Below are 19,432 nucleotides of genomic sequence, written 5' to 3'. Positions count from 1 at the left end.
GCACTTTTAAATAATACATATGTAGATGATATTTTAGCAGCAGGTGAATCAATTGAACAACGATGAACAGAAGTTAAAATGTGAATTGATTGAACTTTTAAAACTTGGTTCTTTTCAACTTCATAAGTGGTGTTCTAATAAAATGTTGTTTTTAGAAGACATAGCTAAAGAAAAGTGCCATCTTGATGATGTAGACATTAATAAAACAGAGTCAATAATAAAACTTTAGGATTAGTATTTGTTCCAAAAAATGAGTGTTCAAAATGTCATCTTCAAAAACCGACCCTAACAGTCTATTAACTAAACGACAAGCATTAAGTTTTATTTCAAAATTTTATGACCCTCTTGGATTAGTTGGGCCAATCATAGTTCAGGCTAAACTGTTGATGCAAAAACTGTGGTTTTTAAAGTTAAAATGGGATGATGTGCTACCCACTGAACTTGGTTTTCACATCACAAGTTTTCCTGAACCAAATTACATTGAAGTTCCATTGAAGAACAGATTAAGATCTTATAAGCTGTGCACCAAAATGCACACAATTTCGGCAAAGGTGGCTCAAAGATTACTTGGCTCAACTTCAAAGTAGACCAAAATGGCGTGTTGATGTACCTAATTTAATTATTTGTTCTTCTTAAAGAAAACATACACCATCATTAAAGTGGCCAATGGGCAGAATTACTAAAGTTATTCGAGGTAAAGACAATAAAGTGAGGGTAGTGGAAGTAAAAACTCAAAGTGGAAATTATTTAGGTCTATAACTAAAATTGCAGTTTTGCCATTTGAACGCGACTATAAGGTATTACTATTAGTTTTTAAATTTTAAGAACATACTCTAGTAATGTATTAGTATGTAGGTGTAACAATTAATAGTAATTTAAGTTATTATTATGACTTTAGTAGTCTAATTTTTTACTGACTTTCGTAGTCACTTGTTTTCTTTCTTTTAGACATTATTGTAAAATCAATGCTTGGGGTTGCAGTATATTATAAGCCTTTAATAATTCTTAAGGCCCTAGCATGTTGGATACAAATCCAACAAGACATGGCAACAATGTATATTAAAAATAGCGCCGAGGCGAATTAGTGTGTTTTATAGCTTTAGAAGCGAGCACACGTTTTAAATTATATTAAGTTTTGCACCGATTATATTGTTACAAAAGCCTCATAGCCAGATTAGATTTCCTGAAATTTAGGGAAAAACGAGGGGTCACTATACATAATATCCCTAAATTTAGGGAAAAAAAGTGCACAACTTGGCAACACCGCATCCCAGGGGTGTCCCAAACTTACCCCCCTAATACGAAGTCTCAACCCTCTAGGCCTTAAAATACCCTCTAGGCCTTAAAGTTACCCATTTAACCCCATGTAAAATGCAAATCTACAAAACAACTACTTTTGGACATGTCCCGGTATCTTTTAAAACTCGAATCGGCGCGGCGTATCGGATGGAATGTTCGCGATACAATACACGTTTACTGGACGTATAACGGGAACATTCTGTGCAAACGGGAACATTCTGTGCATACAGGAACATTCGAGAATCGAATGCCCACACGACGGACAGTTAGTTGTGAAATAACAGTGGCGCGATAAAGCAAAGAACGAGTAGTGAAGTGGTAAAAGTGACTTTAGTGGTTTAAAAGTGAATTTAGTGTTGTAAATTGTTGTGTAATTAGTAAATAAAGTTTGTTGAGTTTATTAAAAGTCTCACTTATCAAAAAGAACCCAGTAAAGTGTAACAATATTTTAGGCTCTACCTTAACTATAATTTGTATCCTAATTCTTAAACTTTGTATATTTTGTAAATACAGTTAACCGAATAAAATTTATCGCGTGTGAGTTGTTTTTCTTTAAGATAACAAAACTGTCGAGATATTGAAGCTTGTACCAGTTAAACTGGAAAATACAATTATCGGAAAATTACCAAGCAGGTGATTTTCTCAGAATAAACAAGTAGGTATATGTTACCGTGGCTATGGGGTAAACAACAGTCACCAATATAAATAATTGTCAAATAAAGTCGGATATTAAGTTGGCAAATATTAAATTAAAAAAATGTCATCCGATCAAGAATTAATGGATTGTACACCGCCAGAAATACGACAGGCTAATGACGCAGCAGCACATGACATGGTGCAAAAAAAAAGATGAAGAATATCGGTTTCAAAAGAGAACTCTTAGCATATTTTTGAGAACAAACGAGACAAAACAATGGATAGATGGAAATCTAGTACTGTGACAAAAGTTTATGCGGATAGCTAAATGGAGAATAAAACCAAAACATTCTACTATGCTGTTCCCAACGTTCCATGTCTTCTGTAGCTGCTGCAAGTAGTTCACAAACCTCAGTCATTCAATAGAAAATTAATTTATTGATCAAAGACAACTGTTGGAAACGTCAGGACTGGTACTGAAAGTATACTAAATATTTCGATAAACGCTTACAATAATTCAAATGTAACCATTAATTCAATAAGTAGTTTATTGTATTTTAGTTTCCCGTGTCAAGTTCCGCACAGTTACTTAGTTCGCCATGCGTAGATTGACATTTAAAGAAATGGCAATTTTCTAATACTTCACCATTTAGTCGGATATTGAATAAAAATCATTCAGCCAGATAATGTTGATAGAACAATGCTGCATATGGTATAACAGCAAATCAAAAGAGCAAATAAAACTACACCACCCGCGCCTCCATCTTTAGTTTATTATCAAAATATATAAGAAGTCCGAGGTTCACCAGAACTGACTTTTTTTGCTTCACGCTTCACTGGAGGAATATCTGAAACAAGGAAAATAATATAAACATATTACACAATGTTATATGTAGCATAAAATCAGTATAAAAATTCATTCCATATTGAACGGTAGTCTAACACACCAGGGGGGATATTTCTGACCATATGCAACTTTAGAAACGTATGAAAATTATACGCAAAGTTGAGAAGTATTTACCATACATATCTGTACGCATATATTCGTATACGTAAATTAACTTATGATGACCGGATTTTACCGACCCTTAAAAAATTGATTTTATGCAAAACACGTATACCAGGTGTCCAAGAGCACCCTGGACATAGGAGATTAACATGGGAAAACGGTTTTGATTTTTTTGCGCCTGTACAGTTCATTTGATCGAAAAATCGTATTAATGAAAGTTGTAGTACCTATCACGAACTAGTTTTCTGTATTTTTTTCAGAACTCTAATTTGAGCCCTTTTGTCGTAAAACACGAACAAAAATGCGAAAATTTAAACTTTTTACCTGCACTGTATAAGCGTTTGTCGAGCAACCGTACCAGCAACAATGACCTGTTTACCCCTTGCCCGACAACCGCCTATACAGTGCAGGCCAAAAAGTTTAAATTTTCTCATTTTTGTTCGTGTTTTACGACGAAAGGGTTCAAGTTAGAGATCCGAAAAAAATACAGCAAACTAGTCCGTGATAGGTACTACAACTTTTATTAATACGATTTTTCAATCAATCAACCGTACAGGCGCAAAAAAATCAAAACCGTTTTCCCATGTTAATCTCCTATGTCCAGGGTGCTCTTGGACACCTGGTATATCAGCGCGCCGGGTTAAAACAGCGTACTGAAATTATTGTATTTTTGGAAAGTCCTACTGATTATTGTCACGAATAGAAATTCTTATTATTTAAAAAATATAAATTCATAAAACTTAAGCAGGTATTTGAAGATGACAATATAATAAAAGGCACGAGGTAAGGTTACAGTCAGAATGCTAGTAGAGCATCTTACCTATTTTTAGCGGGTAACAAATAATATGTCACGACTAGCGTGACTTGTCGAATTGAATTCAAGCTTACTACCTGGGATCTCGTTTCAGCGTGAAATAAAACACACAGTCAACCCTTCCATTTAATTCTATTAAATAAGTTCTTTAACTTGAACAACATAAGTTACTAACTAATAAAATAACTAACTGGAATAAACCCCTCTATAAGGTAATTCCTTTTTATAACCTTCAAAACACTGATTGCACCAATCAGAAACTCCCAAACCTGGTCTCATTTAGCCCACAACTTAGCATCAGTAGTAGATCAAATATGGATTTTTCTAGAAATTAATTAAATTCATATTTTATATAAAAAAAAACATAAATGTTTTACTTTTGAATGTCACTTACAACAATTTAAAATGTTTATAATAAAAAACGGAGTTAAATCGCAATTAAAATTAGGTATATGATATACTTCATAAAAGTTAAAGTGTTTCGGAAAAGCTAACAGAAAAAAATATAGATGAGTATTTCGTTTTAAAAAGTCGAAATTCTTAATTAAACATACACAGGGTGTTTCAGGTTTTAATATGCAAACTTAAACCACGTATTCTATGTCTAAAAATAACTGTAGCATACAGTGTTGAAAATTTCATTTTTATTCAACTTGTTTTCAAGCAAATTGCATTTATATTTTCAGAAAAAACATCTCAACTTTGTATACTCCTCTTTAGATTGGTAGAGAATTTGGGGTCATTTTTGGATAAATTTGTAATTTTCTTGAAAACGGTGACAAACACGGAAATAATTTAAGAAACAAAAAAGTTTCCTAATTGAACAAGAAATTTGAATAAAATCATTGTGGACGAAAAAAGAGACCGAAAATTCAAAAAAAAAATAACACCCTGTACACTTGCAAAAAGTTGGCTTATTCAATGATGGTGTACGATAAGATACCTTTAGTCCATATTGCCAATTTTTCTCAGCTAGTCGATGATAGATTTATATTTTCCTTCCGACGTTTCGTTTTTGCGCGGTTTTTCATGAACTTTCTTTTTTCTTATGAGAACCATATTCGATTTTTAGACCACCAACTAGTGCATGTTATTTCTGATTTCAGTGATGTATAATAACTTATGATTTGCTTCATAAATGACAAAATAGTTCAAGAAAAACTAATTTAACTGAGTTGACTTTGATACGTTTTATGAAGATTATTTGACAGTACTTGTCACACGCAATCGGCCTGCATATACTTCAAAATGAAGAAAAACGAGGCAATATCATTTTAAAGCTTTATCACAAATTTGATACCAAGCTAATATTATGAGAGCAAGCCAAATGTAAATTCTATTAAATAAGTAATATAAAATTTATCCTTGAAGGGAGAAAAAACTTAATCAAAACCCAGTGTTGGTTTCAAAGGTGGCATGTTGCTTGATTTTTTATTATTGAAGGGGGAAAAACTTAATCGAAACCCGAGTTAGTTGAATAATGTTAAAACGGCATGTCTATTGAAATTGGAGACCAAGTATGGATGGTGGACATTCAGAGAAAAACAAATTTAAAAAATCCTGGTGGTGGCGTGGTCGGGCAGGGCATCATGTTCAGGGTGCAGCAGAAGAAAATTTGTTTTTCTGTGAATGTCCACTGCGGTTCTTGTTATGCGACGTCTCTTACGTGGTCTACTTGGTCTCCAACTTCCATAGACATGCCGTTTTAACATAATTCAACTAACTCGGGTTTTCATTAGGTTTTTTTCTCCCTTCAAGAATAAAAAACCAAGCAACCTGCCATCTTTGAAACCAACACTGGATTTTTTGATCAAGGCTTAACCCAAGGCTAAGGCTTAACACCAACCACCTTATGTCAAGCCTTATGTACACCTGGGTTCAGCTGTCCCCCCTTGTAGTCTTGTAGAATGACAGCCAGCAGACTGTGACTCTAGTTAAGCCTCTGAAGATGGATGTCCAAATACACCCGAAACATGTCAGGCAGATAACAACTTAATAAATATTGTCACAAGTAGATTTTCGTTGATTACTTAGTCAGCAAAAAATCAACCATTGACCGAAACAAGTCGTTGACCACTCGAATTGAAAAGTAAGCAATCCAACCTTTTAGAACGGAAGCTAGCTAAGGTGTTGCAATCGCCAGTCAGCAATAAGTCATCATCTGTACGGACAATGATCCAAGTGCTTAGACAAGCAATTAAGAAATTGAACTAAGGGATGGTAATACCTTACAATAAATAACAGAGAAATGTTGGAAAAGGGGTGTCTGAAATTATCCGCGAAACTAAACGGTTTGGTCGCGAAAGTTAAGGGAACTCTACCCTGACACGTACCCTCGGTCCAAAATGGTTTGTGCATTTATCATCATGTAAGTACAAACTTGTAATTTATAAATAAGCCAACTTGTGTCTGACAATGTGTATAAAATCAGTCTCCAACTTGACTTGTTTATCTCTATGAATAAACGTTGTTATTAAAAAGAAGTAGTAGTCCATATTCTTTCAGTGGAGTTGTACAAGTACAAAAGGAGGGCAATGACACGCAGTCGTCTTCAAACGGTAACGCCTGCTCTACTAGATTCGGACATATAAATGGCCATCTTCAAGAGCTACAAGAATAACTTACTCTACTTGTGTAACAGGTGTTTAAGAAACAAGAAAACCTACTTCAACTCGACAAGGTAGGCCATTTATATGTCCGAAACTATTAGAGCAGGCCTTACCCTTTAAAGGTCGAAATAAAGTATTGTGGAGACGACTGCATGTCATTCCCTTGCTTTTGTTGTTGTTTTTGTTATCCAATCTTTGAGTTTAACTTGACTACGATCCCAGCCTACACGTCCCCGCGTTACGACTAAAAATTAGATCGTGACAATATTTTGTGGAGATCGACTTAGTTTTGTTTTTACTTTATTTTTAGTGTTAAAAAGAGCAATGAACCTAATTATTGAATCATATTAAAGTAAATTATCTACTCATTATGAGAATATATAAATGTTGTTTTAAAAAAAATAAACAAACAAGTACCTAAAAACACACTCAGAAAAAAATATACACCCAATAATAAAAAAAACAAAAATAAAACTTTCAGTTTTTCGGTTTTTGTCTGATTTCTCCAAATGTAATAAAATGTTGTTGATTTTTTTACTAAATTATTTAGCAATAAAATGCGCAACTTTGCTTTCATTTAATTAAAGCTCTACCAACTGCAGTTTCTTAGATAGCAATGCTAGTGCATCAAATTTGTAACACCCTGTATGTAAACAATTTGAACAATTCATCTTTTAATGTCATTCCTTCCCATCTTTTGGAAAGTTACCACGGATCCGAGTATACAGGGTTTGATGGAAGTGTCAAGGTCAAGGTCAAAAAATGTGTCAGGACAAAAAATTAAAAATTTGCTCCAACACTCTCATCAACATTTTTTTTGTGTTTCAAAATAACCTTAATCGAGTCTTGTGGTCAATATTTCTGGACGTTTTCTCTAGTTTGGTGATTAAGGGCGGTTTACAAATTTTATTAAAAAATTTAAAATGGGGTTATTTTTACTTCTCTTGTTTTTAATTTAAACATTTCCTTAAATTTTTGTGGAAAAAGAAAGGGATTAACAAGGCTACACTTAAAACTAGGTACCCAATTTAAGTAAAAAGCTTAATCTGCATTATACAGGGTGACCCAAAAAAACTTTGAAAACAAAATCATATTTTTATCATACATTTTTGCATGTTTAGTGATTTTAATAGAAAATAATAATATTGGAGACCAGGGTCATGATTACACAGTCAACACAAAGACGAGCATTGTGCACACACACACACATACACACACACACACACACACACACACACACAGTGAACACTTGTTTTTATATTCAAACATAATTAGAATGAAAATGAAAACTGTAAAAATATTGTAATATCGGTAAATAAAATTTATAAAGTACTGTAAAACGATGAACGTTAACTTTAGACCGCCTCACTCCATATTGAACAATTCTGTCGTTTTAACGCAAAATCGAGGGCTTTTAAAAAACATTCTTTACCGACATTATAATAGTTTTACAGTTTTAATTTTAATTATGTTGTGAATGTAAAAGCAAGGGTTGACTGTGGGTTTTGTAATGTGTACAATGCTTGTCTTTGTGTTGACGGTGTGATCCTGACCACCTCTTTTTAAGGTCTGATGATGGCTTAAGAGCCAAAACCGTTAGCCGGACTTAAATTGTCTCTATCCTTTCCTGATTAAAAAACATGGGTCACTTTGCGGATTAGAACAACTTTATCTTAATATTTGTTTAATGATCCGAATCATGTATCTAGACGTTTATAAAATTTATTGGTAAATTTCAAATATGTTATTTAGCTAAGCTATTCAATAAACTTAGTGCAGATCGACTCTGTGATTTTACTTTCACTTACACTCACTACTCCACTGTGGGAATATGAACTACTTCTTTTCAATTAAATTGGGTAGTTTTAAGTGTAATTTGGTTTATCCCGTATTTCTTCAACAAAAAATCTAAAAAAATTATTGAATTTGAGTAAAGAGACGAAAAAATCAAACCATTTTTGAAATTTACCAATACATTTTATAAACGGCCCTTAATTGCCACTGTTCGAATCGTCTAAATATATGAATTGGATCTTTAAATAGGATTGGATCTTCTTAATCCAATATTATTATTTTCCATTAAAATCACTGAAAATGCCAAGATTTATGATAAAAGTTTTTTTTGGCCACCGTGTACAGAGTGTCTCTAAAAGGTCTGTACAAAATCCTATGACATATTCCTGACATCAAAATAAGCCGATTTAAAGCAACTTACCATAGTCCGAAATTACTTAATTTTCGAGATACAGCGTGGTAAAGTTAAAAAATAAAACTCAATTTTTTTAAATTTAATACAGTGCGTTTTTTTTAACGCGCAACATAGGATTTCACGTGTTAAATTTTTAAGCCCATGTTAGACCATGTTATTTTGGAACTACAAGTATAAAACTTGACGGGTGGCGATTTCGTACCCTGAAGCTTAAGTAAATTTACCAATTCGGCCTAAAAAGTGTTAAAAAGCTTGCAAAAAATCATCTTTTTTCGAAAAGGTTTTATCGTTTCATACTCCCTGTATGCATTGTTGTTCTTTGTTGTTTTTGATACTGGCACGGCAGGTAGCAGGTAAAATTTGGCGTAGAAAGTAAAACAGGGTGATCATTAACTTTATGTCAAGAAAGTTAAGAACAAAAGAAGTATTTTTATAAGTGAATTGTTCAAATTGACCTCCGTTTGAAGCCAAACAGTATATTCCAAACAATCATAAAATGCCCTTTTGAAGTTCAAAAGATGTCGGGTTGTGATGCAGTCAAAATAAGTCACTTTACCTGCTACCTGCCCTGCCAGTATAAAAACAACAAGGAACAACAATGCATACAGGGAGTTTGGAACGATAAAATCTTTTCGAAAAAAAATGATTTTTTTCCAGTTTTTAATCACTTTTTAGACCAAATTGGTAGACTTACTTAAGCTTCAGGGTACTAAAGACACACCCGTCAAGTTATAGACTTGCAGTTCCAAAATAAAATGGTCTAACATGGGCTTAAAAATTTAACACGTAAAATCCTATGTTGCGCGTTAAAAAAAACGCACTGTATACGTCTTGTAACGTATTACTGTCAAATCTAGTAGCCAGAGGTTTTTTGAGATGCGAAACCCGAATTTAGACACTTACAATTTGAACAAATTTCAGGTGACAGTATTTCGGTACAGTATCGAACACTTAAAACCGAAATATCTCGACAACAGTTTACATTAGCGGTTCTTAGCAGAAGTACCTTTTTTGCTTTAAAATGTTTGAAACATCATTTCCTTAAAAAATAAATAAGAAAATTACACAGAGAAAAAAGTTACGGTCACTTAAAATCATCAGAAGTACACTGTAAAGCGCCCTCTACCGGCCGCAGTAAAAATGTGTCCAAATTCGGGTTTCGCATCTCAAAAAACCCCAAGATTTGAAAAGTAATATGTTACAAAATGTACATTATATTTTAAAAAATCAATTTTTATTTTTTAATTTTACCACCCTGTACCTCGAAAACGGACCAATTTCGGACAAAGGTAAGTTGCTTCAAATCGGCTTATTTTGATGTTAGGAATATGTGATAGGATTTTGTACAGACCTTTTAGATACACCCTGTATAACAAAGATTAAGCTTTTTACTTAAATTGGGGAGTTTTAAGCGTAGCTTTACTAATCCTTTTCTTTTCCCACAAAAAATTTAAAGAAATGGTTAAATTTAAAAAAAAGCATAAAAATAACCCCATTTTTTAAATTTTGCAATAAAATTTGTAAACGGCCCTTAATCACCAAACTGGCAAAAACGTCTACAGATATTAACAACAAGACTCGAATAAGATTATTTTGACAAACAAACACATTTTTTGTGAGAAATGGCGTACCAAATTTTTCATTTTTTTACTACACTTCAGTCAAACCCTGTATACTCGGATTCATGACAACTTTTAAAAAGATTATTTAGGTCAACAGACACAGAAAGAAAATACCTTTTAGTTGTCAAAAGAATTATTAAAATTGAGTCAATCAATTTGAAGAAACAGCTGTTGAAAAAAGAGCTTAAATTTTGATGGCCTATTCTTTTTAACAAGCAGTCTAGTTTACTTTGGTATTAAGTTTTTTTTGTAATATAAAGTAGAAAAAAAAGAGCGGGTAAAAGTAAAACCAATCACTTTGTACAAAAAAATAGTTATTTACTAGCAGTAAGGCAAGTAAATAAAGTGTAAATAAAGATTAAAGTAATCAATTGAACAATGTCAGATGCTGTCCACCTGAGATATTATTTATGGAGAGGCAAAAGCTTGAATACCTATTCAAAATATCTAAAAATTCAGAAGTATTGTTTTGGTTTTGAAAAGATTCCAACTCCACACAGATGTTTGCTTTATAATCATAGTATTCTTTATAAACAGTGCGTTTTTTTTTACGTGCAACGTAGGATTTCACATGTTAAATTTTTAAGCACATGTTAGACTATGTTATTTTGGAACTAGAAGTATAAAACTTGATGGGTGGCTGTTTCGTACGCTTAAGCTAAAGTAAGTTTACCAATTCGGCCTAAAAGTGATAAAAAACTTTCAAAAAATCATCTTTTCTCAAACAGGTTTTATCTTTCCATACTTCCTTTATGTCGGTATAGCAAGTAAAATTTGGCATAGAAAGTAAAACAGGGTGATCAAAATGCAAATATTAACATTATATCAAGAAAGTTAAGAACAAAAGAAGTATTTTTATGAATGAATTGTTCAAAGTGACCTCAGTTTGAAGCCAAACAGTATCCCAATCAATAATAAAATACCCTTTTGCGCGTTAAAAAAAACGCACTGTACATTTTTTCTTTGTTTATTGGGTCTTCTGTCTCAACACACAAAAAAGGTTTGTTGGAAAAATGGAGTTTTGCACTATTTTTAACTAAGTTGAAAATAACATTAACTTAGTCATCCCAACACAAGACCACTGACTTAGGCTCGGTCTTGATACTTAAAAACCCTGACGTTTTTGTGGAAAATCTACCACCCTCTTCAGATAATCTAAAAAAGAACACAGAAAACAACAACTTAATAAATATTAAACCTGATAATGTTCAGTTTGGAACTCCAAGAAGAGTTTTTGTCAATGAAAATTGACATAAATTTTGACTTTTATTGTTCCAATAGGAAAGGTTATCTATTGTTGTAGTGAAAGGTGGGTTTTATAATGAAAACAAAATTACAAGAAATTTAAGTTTTGTTTGATATGTCCAAGTGTTATCTCCTTCCCTAGAATATTTAAACAAGTTTGGTCAATATTAATTTAATTTAATTTTATTAGTGTGATATTCCATTTTTCAAACAAACATTTTTTTTGTAGTGAGACAGAAAACCCAATAAGCAAAGAAAAAATGAGTAACTCGTCTCAACAAACATATAGAACATGTCTCTTCTCTTTATATACATGTTGTCTCATACAAATACACACTACAAGCTACATACCTCCTTATTACTGTTACTTTAAACATGCCATTAAATAACACTACCTAATACAAATTGACTCAAGCTTTAGCAGTGCAATTTACTAAAGTGTATAATAATGATTAACGTGAGAAACATAAAACAATAATGAAAACTGCATTGTTTTTCATTTTAATTTGAGTTTTAGTAAAAATAGTTAACTAACCTTAAAACTTGTTCTTTTATCTACTGTTGTAATGTAGTGCATTCAATTTCTCTCTTTATCTCGATTGATATGTGGCAGTCTTCTTAGTGGATAATTTGGGCCTGAATCCCATTAGTTACTTCATAAAAAAATAAACTTCTGCAACCATATAGAAAATTAGTGAAATATTCAGGATATACCGCATACAATTCTGTAAAAAGGCTTAATTTGTTACTTGAACTATACTTAAAAAATGCTAGACTTGAAAAATTTTTAGAACTGAAGCATCAAGGGGGTTTTACATAGGTTAGGTATGAAACTGCCACTGTAATCTTACCTGGGCCAGCAGCTGTTTGATCCATTATGTCCATCAAAAAATATATATTTACTTGATTTTAGGATATAATCTTCACCAATTATTGGATTAATGTGATAAAATTAAATTATTTTAGCTGCATGTTAATCTTTTTGACAGAACTAAATAAACAAAAACCAAGTGACAAGTGACAAGACTAGTCGGCATTTGCCTTCTCAATAGATCCAAGATCTAGCGAATGTCAGCGACTTGTTTGCTTAAAGCGATACGCCGGGTGACGTCACAGTGGATGCTCGGGTGCACAATATGCACTTAATTAATACCCAAAGGATAACAGGCGTTGTCTGTTTTGTATTACTCTTTACATTAAAATTGTCTCAAATGCGGCTTGTTGTGTGTTACTAGAGGCGGCCCTGAAGTGTTATCTTTATCCTTTTTATGCCAATTAAGAATTTATTTATAAAATATAAAACTAACCATTAAAACATGCTGTCAGTAAGTTTATCACAATGTTACGGTTAAGTGAATTACGCCCTCAATACTAATGAGTGAAAAATAGAAAACAGCACTAAAGAAGATGTAACTTTATTTTTGTTTAAATAAATCTCAAAGAAAACTAAAGACGTGGTTAAAAACATGTTAACCCGAACAAGAATTGAAAAGGCGGCAAATCATTACTTATGTCTAACAACTTAATCTTTACTAGACTTATGATGTTTGACATTTGTCATAAGTCACTTAACAGTAGACATTACTAACTTATACATATACACATAGGTGGTTTTATTGGTATTTTAACACCCTTCCTCAATAAAACAATTGTTACATATTATCAATATCAACTATCAAGTTCAAGTCAGTTCTAAATTTATCAAACAGAACACTAGTTAAACCTTTTGTTAAAACGTCTTGCAACTTGCTCAGTCGTTGGCAAGTATTTTACACTCACAGTTTTATTTGCTATTAAATCTTTAATGTAGTTAAACTTCACATCAATATGCTTAAGTCGTTTATGATCAAATTTGCTTGTTAATTTAATACAAGACTGATTGTCTTCAAAAATGTCAAAGATGTGTTTTTCAAAACCAAGGTCGAAGACAACCATACTCCTTCTTTTGATGCTTCTGCCAGGGCGACATATTCCGCTTCCGTTGATGAAAGACTTACAGTGGCTTGCTTTTTAGTACACCAACACACAACAGCTCCAAAAACTTTAAAACAGTATCCAGTTGTTGACTTCCGATCATGCAAATCACCAGCCCAATCGGCATCGGCATAACCAACTAACACCACTTTTTCATTCTTTGGACAAAAGAACTCCAAATTAATTGTACTTTTAAGATATCTAAGAATTCGTTTTAACTTGGTCCAAAGTTGTTTTCTCGGTTTGCTTTGATGTCTACTACACGTATTTACAGAGTAGCTTAAATCCGGTCTTGTTGCCAGCATCAGGTACATAAGTGAACCCACCAATTCGCGCACTGGTAGGTTTTCATCTGTTTCTTCAGTGTCCGTTTCTTCAAAAATAACACATCCAGCCTCCATTGGAGTTTTTACTGCTTTACATTCACTCATGTTAAGACGACTTAATATCTGTGCAATATAGTTCTTTTGACTAAAGTACAGACCTTTTTTACTAAATCTAGTATTTATACCCAAAAATGTTTTTATATCACCTAAATCTTGCATTTCAAAATTTGATTTTAACTTTTCCTTTAAATTTGTGATTTCTTGATCATCACCCACAATTAAAAAATCATCCACATACAAAAGTAGATACATTTTCCCTTCCTTAATATGTTTAATATAAAGACAAGGATCATTTTGTGATCTTACAAATGATTGTCCTTGAATAAATCCATCAAACTTTTTATTCCAACAATATGGGGATTGTTTCAGCCCATACAAAGCTTTATTCAGCTTACATACTTTATCTGTGTTTTCAAAACCTTCTGGAATGGACATGTAAATATCTTTTTCTATTTCACCATGTATAAACGCGGATTTAACATCCATCTGTTGAACAATTACATTTTTGTAATTTGCAACAGCAAGTAATGTTCTTACTGTAGTTAACCTAGCTATAGGAGCATAGGTTTCACTATAGTCAAATCCTTCTTTTTGCATAAATCCTTTTACAACAAGTCGAGCATTATATTTGAAAACATTTCCTGTTGAATCCTTCTTGATTCTAAAAACCCATTTACAATTTATAATTTTGTCCAAGTTCGGTTTTTATTTAAGGCACTTATTTGTTCTAGTACAGCTTCATTCCAAAGATTATAGTCAGGTCTCGATTTTGCATCCTCAAGGCTTGTTGGCACTTCTTTTGTTATAAGTGAAATATTTAATGCCATATGTTCCAGATCATCATCTCTAAGGTAGTCACTTAAATACTTTGGGAGTTTTCCTGACTCTCATACTTCTTCTATTTTCTCCTTCAAAATGATTTTCAGATATGTCTTCATCATTTTCGTCTATCATTGAGTCAGTTTCCTGATTTTGTCTCTGTTGAGTACCATTTTCCTCATAGCCATTTTGAATTGTGTTTGGAACATAAACTGCAGTCACATGTTCATTTTTGAAATCTTGAGCAGTCTTTGTCTCATCAAAAACAATATTTCTTGCAATAACCAATTTTTCGTTTTTTCGGATACCACAACCGATAACCATGATCTGTGTACCCAATCATAAAATTTAGTTCACCTTTTGGGTCAAATTTATTTCCTTGTTTCTGCTTAGGAATATGGCTATATGCCAGACAGCCAAAAATTTTTATATTTTTTAGATTAGGCTTCCTTCCATAGAATAACTCTGCAGGAGTTACATTTGTTTTTAATGCATTAGTTGGACTTCGATTTAATAAGTAGGTGGCACACAGAATAGATTCACCCCACAGGCTTTTGGGTAGGACTGATTGCAGCAACATTTCTCGCCCTTTTTCTATTAAAGTCCTATTGAGTCGTTCGGCACATCCATTCTGATCTGGATTGTATGGTACAGTATAACTTACCATTATGCCTTTGGCATCACAAAGTTTACGAAAATCATTTGAGCAATACTCCCTACCATTATCACATCGAATAACCTTGATTTTTTTGTTTAATTGGTTAGTTACAAGAGCTTCATACCTTTTAAAGCATTCAAAGAAATCACTTTTATTTTTCAAAAGAAAAACAATACAAAAATGAGTATAATCATCAAGAAAGGTCAAGATATATTTCTTTTCATCATAAGTAGCTGGAGTAATAGGTCCACAAATGTCACTATGAACCAGTTCAAGAGGGCTTTTAGTAATTTTATTCGCTACTTTATTGTATGGTAATCTAGTAATTTTTGTTTGAGCACAGACTGAGCAAATTTTACAATTTTTAGACATTTCCTTACTTAAATGTAAACCATCTACCATACTTGACAATTTTAGTATACTATTATTGCCCTAACCTAGAATGCCACAAGCTAATATCATTAGTTGAACAACAAACATTTGCATTTTTCGAGTTGAAATTTATTGTATACAAACTCCCTACTCTTTTACCTATAGCTAAAACCTTGTTATCTTTAGAAATAGATACAGAACCATTTTCAAAAACAATCTTTAAACCAGCTTTTTCAAGCTTTGAGGTAGATAACAAATTATCTTAAATCAGGGCAAAAATAGACATTCTTAATTTGGCCAGATTGACCACTTTTAAAGGTAATAGTAATGTTACCAATTTTTGTGGCATTCAGTTTTACATTTGACTTTGCGACAACAATACTAACATTTTTAAGTGTACTTACAGAATCAAAGTATTTTTCATCATTAATCATATGGTCAGTCGCCCCACTGTCCACAATCCAACTTATGCAGTGTCCACCACAGCTGTTTGCCTCTTTCTGCTCCTCAGTACAAGCATTTGTTAAAAATGCAATAGATGACTGGTCATCATCAGCATCAGGGTCAAAACTGGAGCCAGCCTGGTTTGCATGTCGTCTCGATAGGTCCTTTACTCTGCAGTACTTTCTTGTATTGCACATCTCTCATGTCGCTGTTCTGCTCGTTTCCCGTTCGGCAGGCCGCGGTTTTGTGGAATTTGTGGAATGCGGACAGCAGGTCATATTTAATAATAATAGCGGCTTTGTTTACATGTTGATTGGAAATTTACTCAAATTGTGATTGATTTTTATTACTGGACAGTTTTAGACTGGTAAATCAGAGTTAAATCGATTACTTATAGTTGGGCATGTTTATATTTATCATCAGCCGAGTTTTCCTGAGGAAAGTTGCAACAGGTGAGTGGAATGGTATTATGTAGGACTTATAATTTCAACATTTCGTTTTTATTTCAGAAAATCTTTGATAATCTGCCCACACAGCTCATATAGCCAATGTGCATGAAGTATACTGGAACTTTTATTAAGTAACAATTATTATCAAAGACAGTATTTAATAAAAACCAAATGTAAACCGTTTTTGAAATCTATCTAGTTTTAAATCATCAGAGAGGCAAATACATTTGAAAAAACTGCATCCAGCTTCAGCATATACCTGTTGAGGTATAAATCTAGTTGATTTACTTACACAATGCTTTAATATGGTAAGTATACATATCAATCAACCAGCCCTCGACGTCCACTGCTGAACATAGGCCTCCCTCATGGCTCTCCACCCCTGTCTGTCCTGGCTCGCTTGGATCCAGTTGTTTGCCATTCTCTTTAGGTCGTCGGTCCAACGTGTAGGCGGGTTTCCTCTGTTGCGCTTATCGGTACGTGGTCTCCATTCTAGCAACCTTTTTGTCCATCTGTCATTTCCCTGTCTGCCCACGTGTTCAGCCCAGCTCCACTTCAGTGAGGTTATACGCTGAATAATGTCCGACACTCCGGATCTTCTGCGCAGTTCTTGGTTTGTGATATGGTCCTTCAGGCTCAGCCCAAGCATTGCTCTTTCCATTTTGCGTTGTGTGACTCTGAGTTTCCTCGCCGATACTGTTGTTAAAGTCAGGGTCTCTGCGCCATAAGTGAGCACCGGCAGAACACACTGGTCGAATACTTTTCTTTTCTGGCAAGTAGGAATGTCACCCGTAAGGATATCTTTCAGCATCCCATAGGCCGCCCACCGTCTATGCAGTTCACATGTCTGGTTGTCCCTTGATATTCGGATTTCGTGACCTAAATATATGTATTTGTCAACTTGCTCGATTTCATTATTTCCGATGTTTATTGTCTCGTTCATGACAAGGTTTGTCATGATCTTGGTCTTAGTGAAGTTCATTTTTAGACCAACTTCAGAACATGCTTCCTCTAACTCTCTTAGCATCTGTTTCGCCTCTCTTAGACAGTCTGTTGTTAGGACTATGTCATCTGCAAAGCGGAGATGGTTAAGTTTTTCACCATCGATGTTTATTCCTTTAAGTATTAGTAATATAGTAATATTAGTAATAAGTATACATATGTTACATAGTTAATACCTACTTCTCATATTCTCTATGTAACATTTAATTTTTTTGTTTATAGATCCATCAATTGCTACATTTGATTGTAGTGTATATTCATGATTTTTCTGATTTGCATGCAGGTCACACAAATGCAGCAACAACCAAGGTAACATATGCTTTTATAGTTTGTATATTACAATAGTAATTCTATATAAACGTCTGTGATAATATAACTTGTAATATCATATGGGAGTTAACAGTTAAATAAATCTATGAAATTTATAGTTTTCATTACACTAATTAGGTATAATGTATTATTAAATGGTATTTATATAAGTATATGTGCTATTGTAAGTTGGTAGAAATGTTATTCTTTTATGTTAATACATTGTTTTAAGAGTTTAAAAGTTTAATTAGGCTATGTTTATGTCTAGGTTTGTTTATGTTTATTTTTACTAATTTATTAAAGAAAAATAAATTATTATTAAATTTATTTCGCTTTTGTATATTTTATTTTTTCTCAATTTTTCCTATGAACATGAGCATATAATAAAATAATCATTGTTTTTGACACTGTATAATTGTTAAACCTAGTAAAATGGTAACGAAATATGAATATCTTCAGAAAATTATGGACACACACCATCAAATTTAACAAATAGCACTCCTATTACTTTGACAGAGATTTGAGTGAAACTGACTGAAACAGACTTTTCCTCTGAGTTTTCATTGTTGGGAAATTAGACACCACATTCTACTTTATAGGGTTTCTCCATGTTTTTCTTATTAAACTATAATTTTTTGACACAAGTTGTGCAACGAACATTGCCAGAATTATGTTACCATGTATATAGTAACTATAAGTATGTGTGTCATATCGACAATGCCATTTTAGGTGCTTATTCTATGGTGGTCCTAAGTAACTATCATAATGGTCATACACATATATTAATGGTAAACATAATAATAACATAAATAGTGGTTTTTATAGACATGGGGAAATAAGGAGAGGTTATAAACATTAGCAGTAGGATAGTTATGATGCTTGCAAAAAGACAGTATTTTAATGATTTTATATAACGGACAATATGTAATAAATTTAGCAGGACTTGATAACAATGTGCATATGTTAACACTGTGTAACAAGCCTTTGTCTGTGGTGGCAAACAAAGTTTTGTTTTTTTTTTAAAAACATGGTGCATTGATATTCTTCAGGTTTTTGGCTGGTTGTTATATCCTATAAATGGATAAAACTGGTAATTTTAAACACAATAAAAACCTTAAAAAAATTCTACATTAATTTGAATTTTTATGATCAAAACAAAATGATCTGCAACTATCTTTGAAAGTATAGGGATATTAAATGTACTACAACTAGAGGTTTTTGCAATAACAGTTATTGTCACAGCTCAAAGTAAGTTGGGTGTATACTTTTTATATATACAGGGTGTCCCACGACGAAAGACATCGATTGATATTGGAAAAAGTATAAATAGGAGAGTTTTGAAAATTTGGCAGGATACTGATGTGGGCATGCCCAATCCAACTAAAATATTTTCAAGATGGTTGCACTTCCGTTTATACCGGAAGTCCATCACAACTTTCTTATTTTAAATACAACACCCTATATATTATTACATATTTGCATTCCTCACAAAATTCTGACCAACTTTTGTATAGAATGTCCTATGCCTATCTCTAGCCGTTTTCGAAATATTTGATGTTTTTCCAAAAAGTGACAG

At 32.9% G+C, this 19,432-nt stretch overlaps 2 long non-coding RNA genes across 2 annotated transcripts; one reads left to right on the top strand and one right to left on the bottom strand.

Annotated features, from left to right (window-relative positions):
• Positions 1 to 2,595: 2,595 nt before the first annotated feature.
• Positions 2,596 to 12,438, bottom strand: LOC145726968 (uncharacterized). Its single transcript, XR_014177752.1, has 3 exons — positions 12,295 to 12,438; positions 11,979 to 12,168; positions 2,596 to 2,783 (listed from the first exon to the last, which is right to left on the bottom strand). It is a non-coding gene; the product is annotated as an uncharacterized LOC145726968 (long non-coding RNA).
• A 3,770-nt stretch (positions 12,439 to 16,208) lies between these two features.
• Positions 16,209 to 17,424, top strand: LOC145726945 (uncharacterized). The gene is made up of 3 exons (XR_014177747.1): positions 16,209 to 16,548; positions 16,606 to 16,957; positions 16,996 to 17,424. It is a non-coding gene; the product is annotated as an uncharacterized LOC145726945 (long non-coding RNA).
• The last annotated feature ends 2,008 nt before the right edge of the window (positions 17,425 to 19,432 follow it).

This window comes from Ips typographus, linkage group LG3 (genome assembly GCF_016097725.1).
Source record: "Ips typographus isolate SLU linkage group LG3, UJ_Ityp_2.0, whole genome shotgun sequence".
Taxonomy (NCBI): domain Eukaryota; kingdom Metazoa; phylum Arthropoda; class Insecta; order Coleoptera; family Curculionidae; genus Ips; species Ips typographus.
This window is presented reverse-complemented; position numbering and strand designations above follow the sequence as displayed.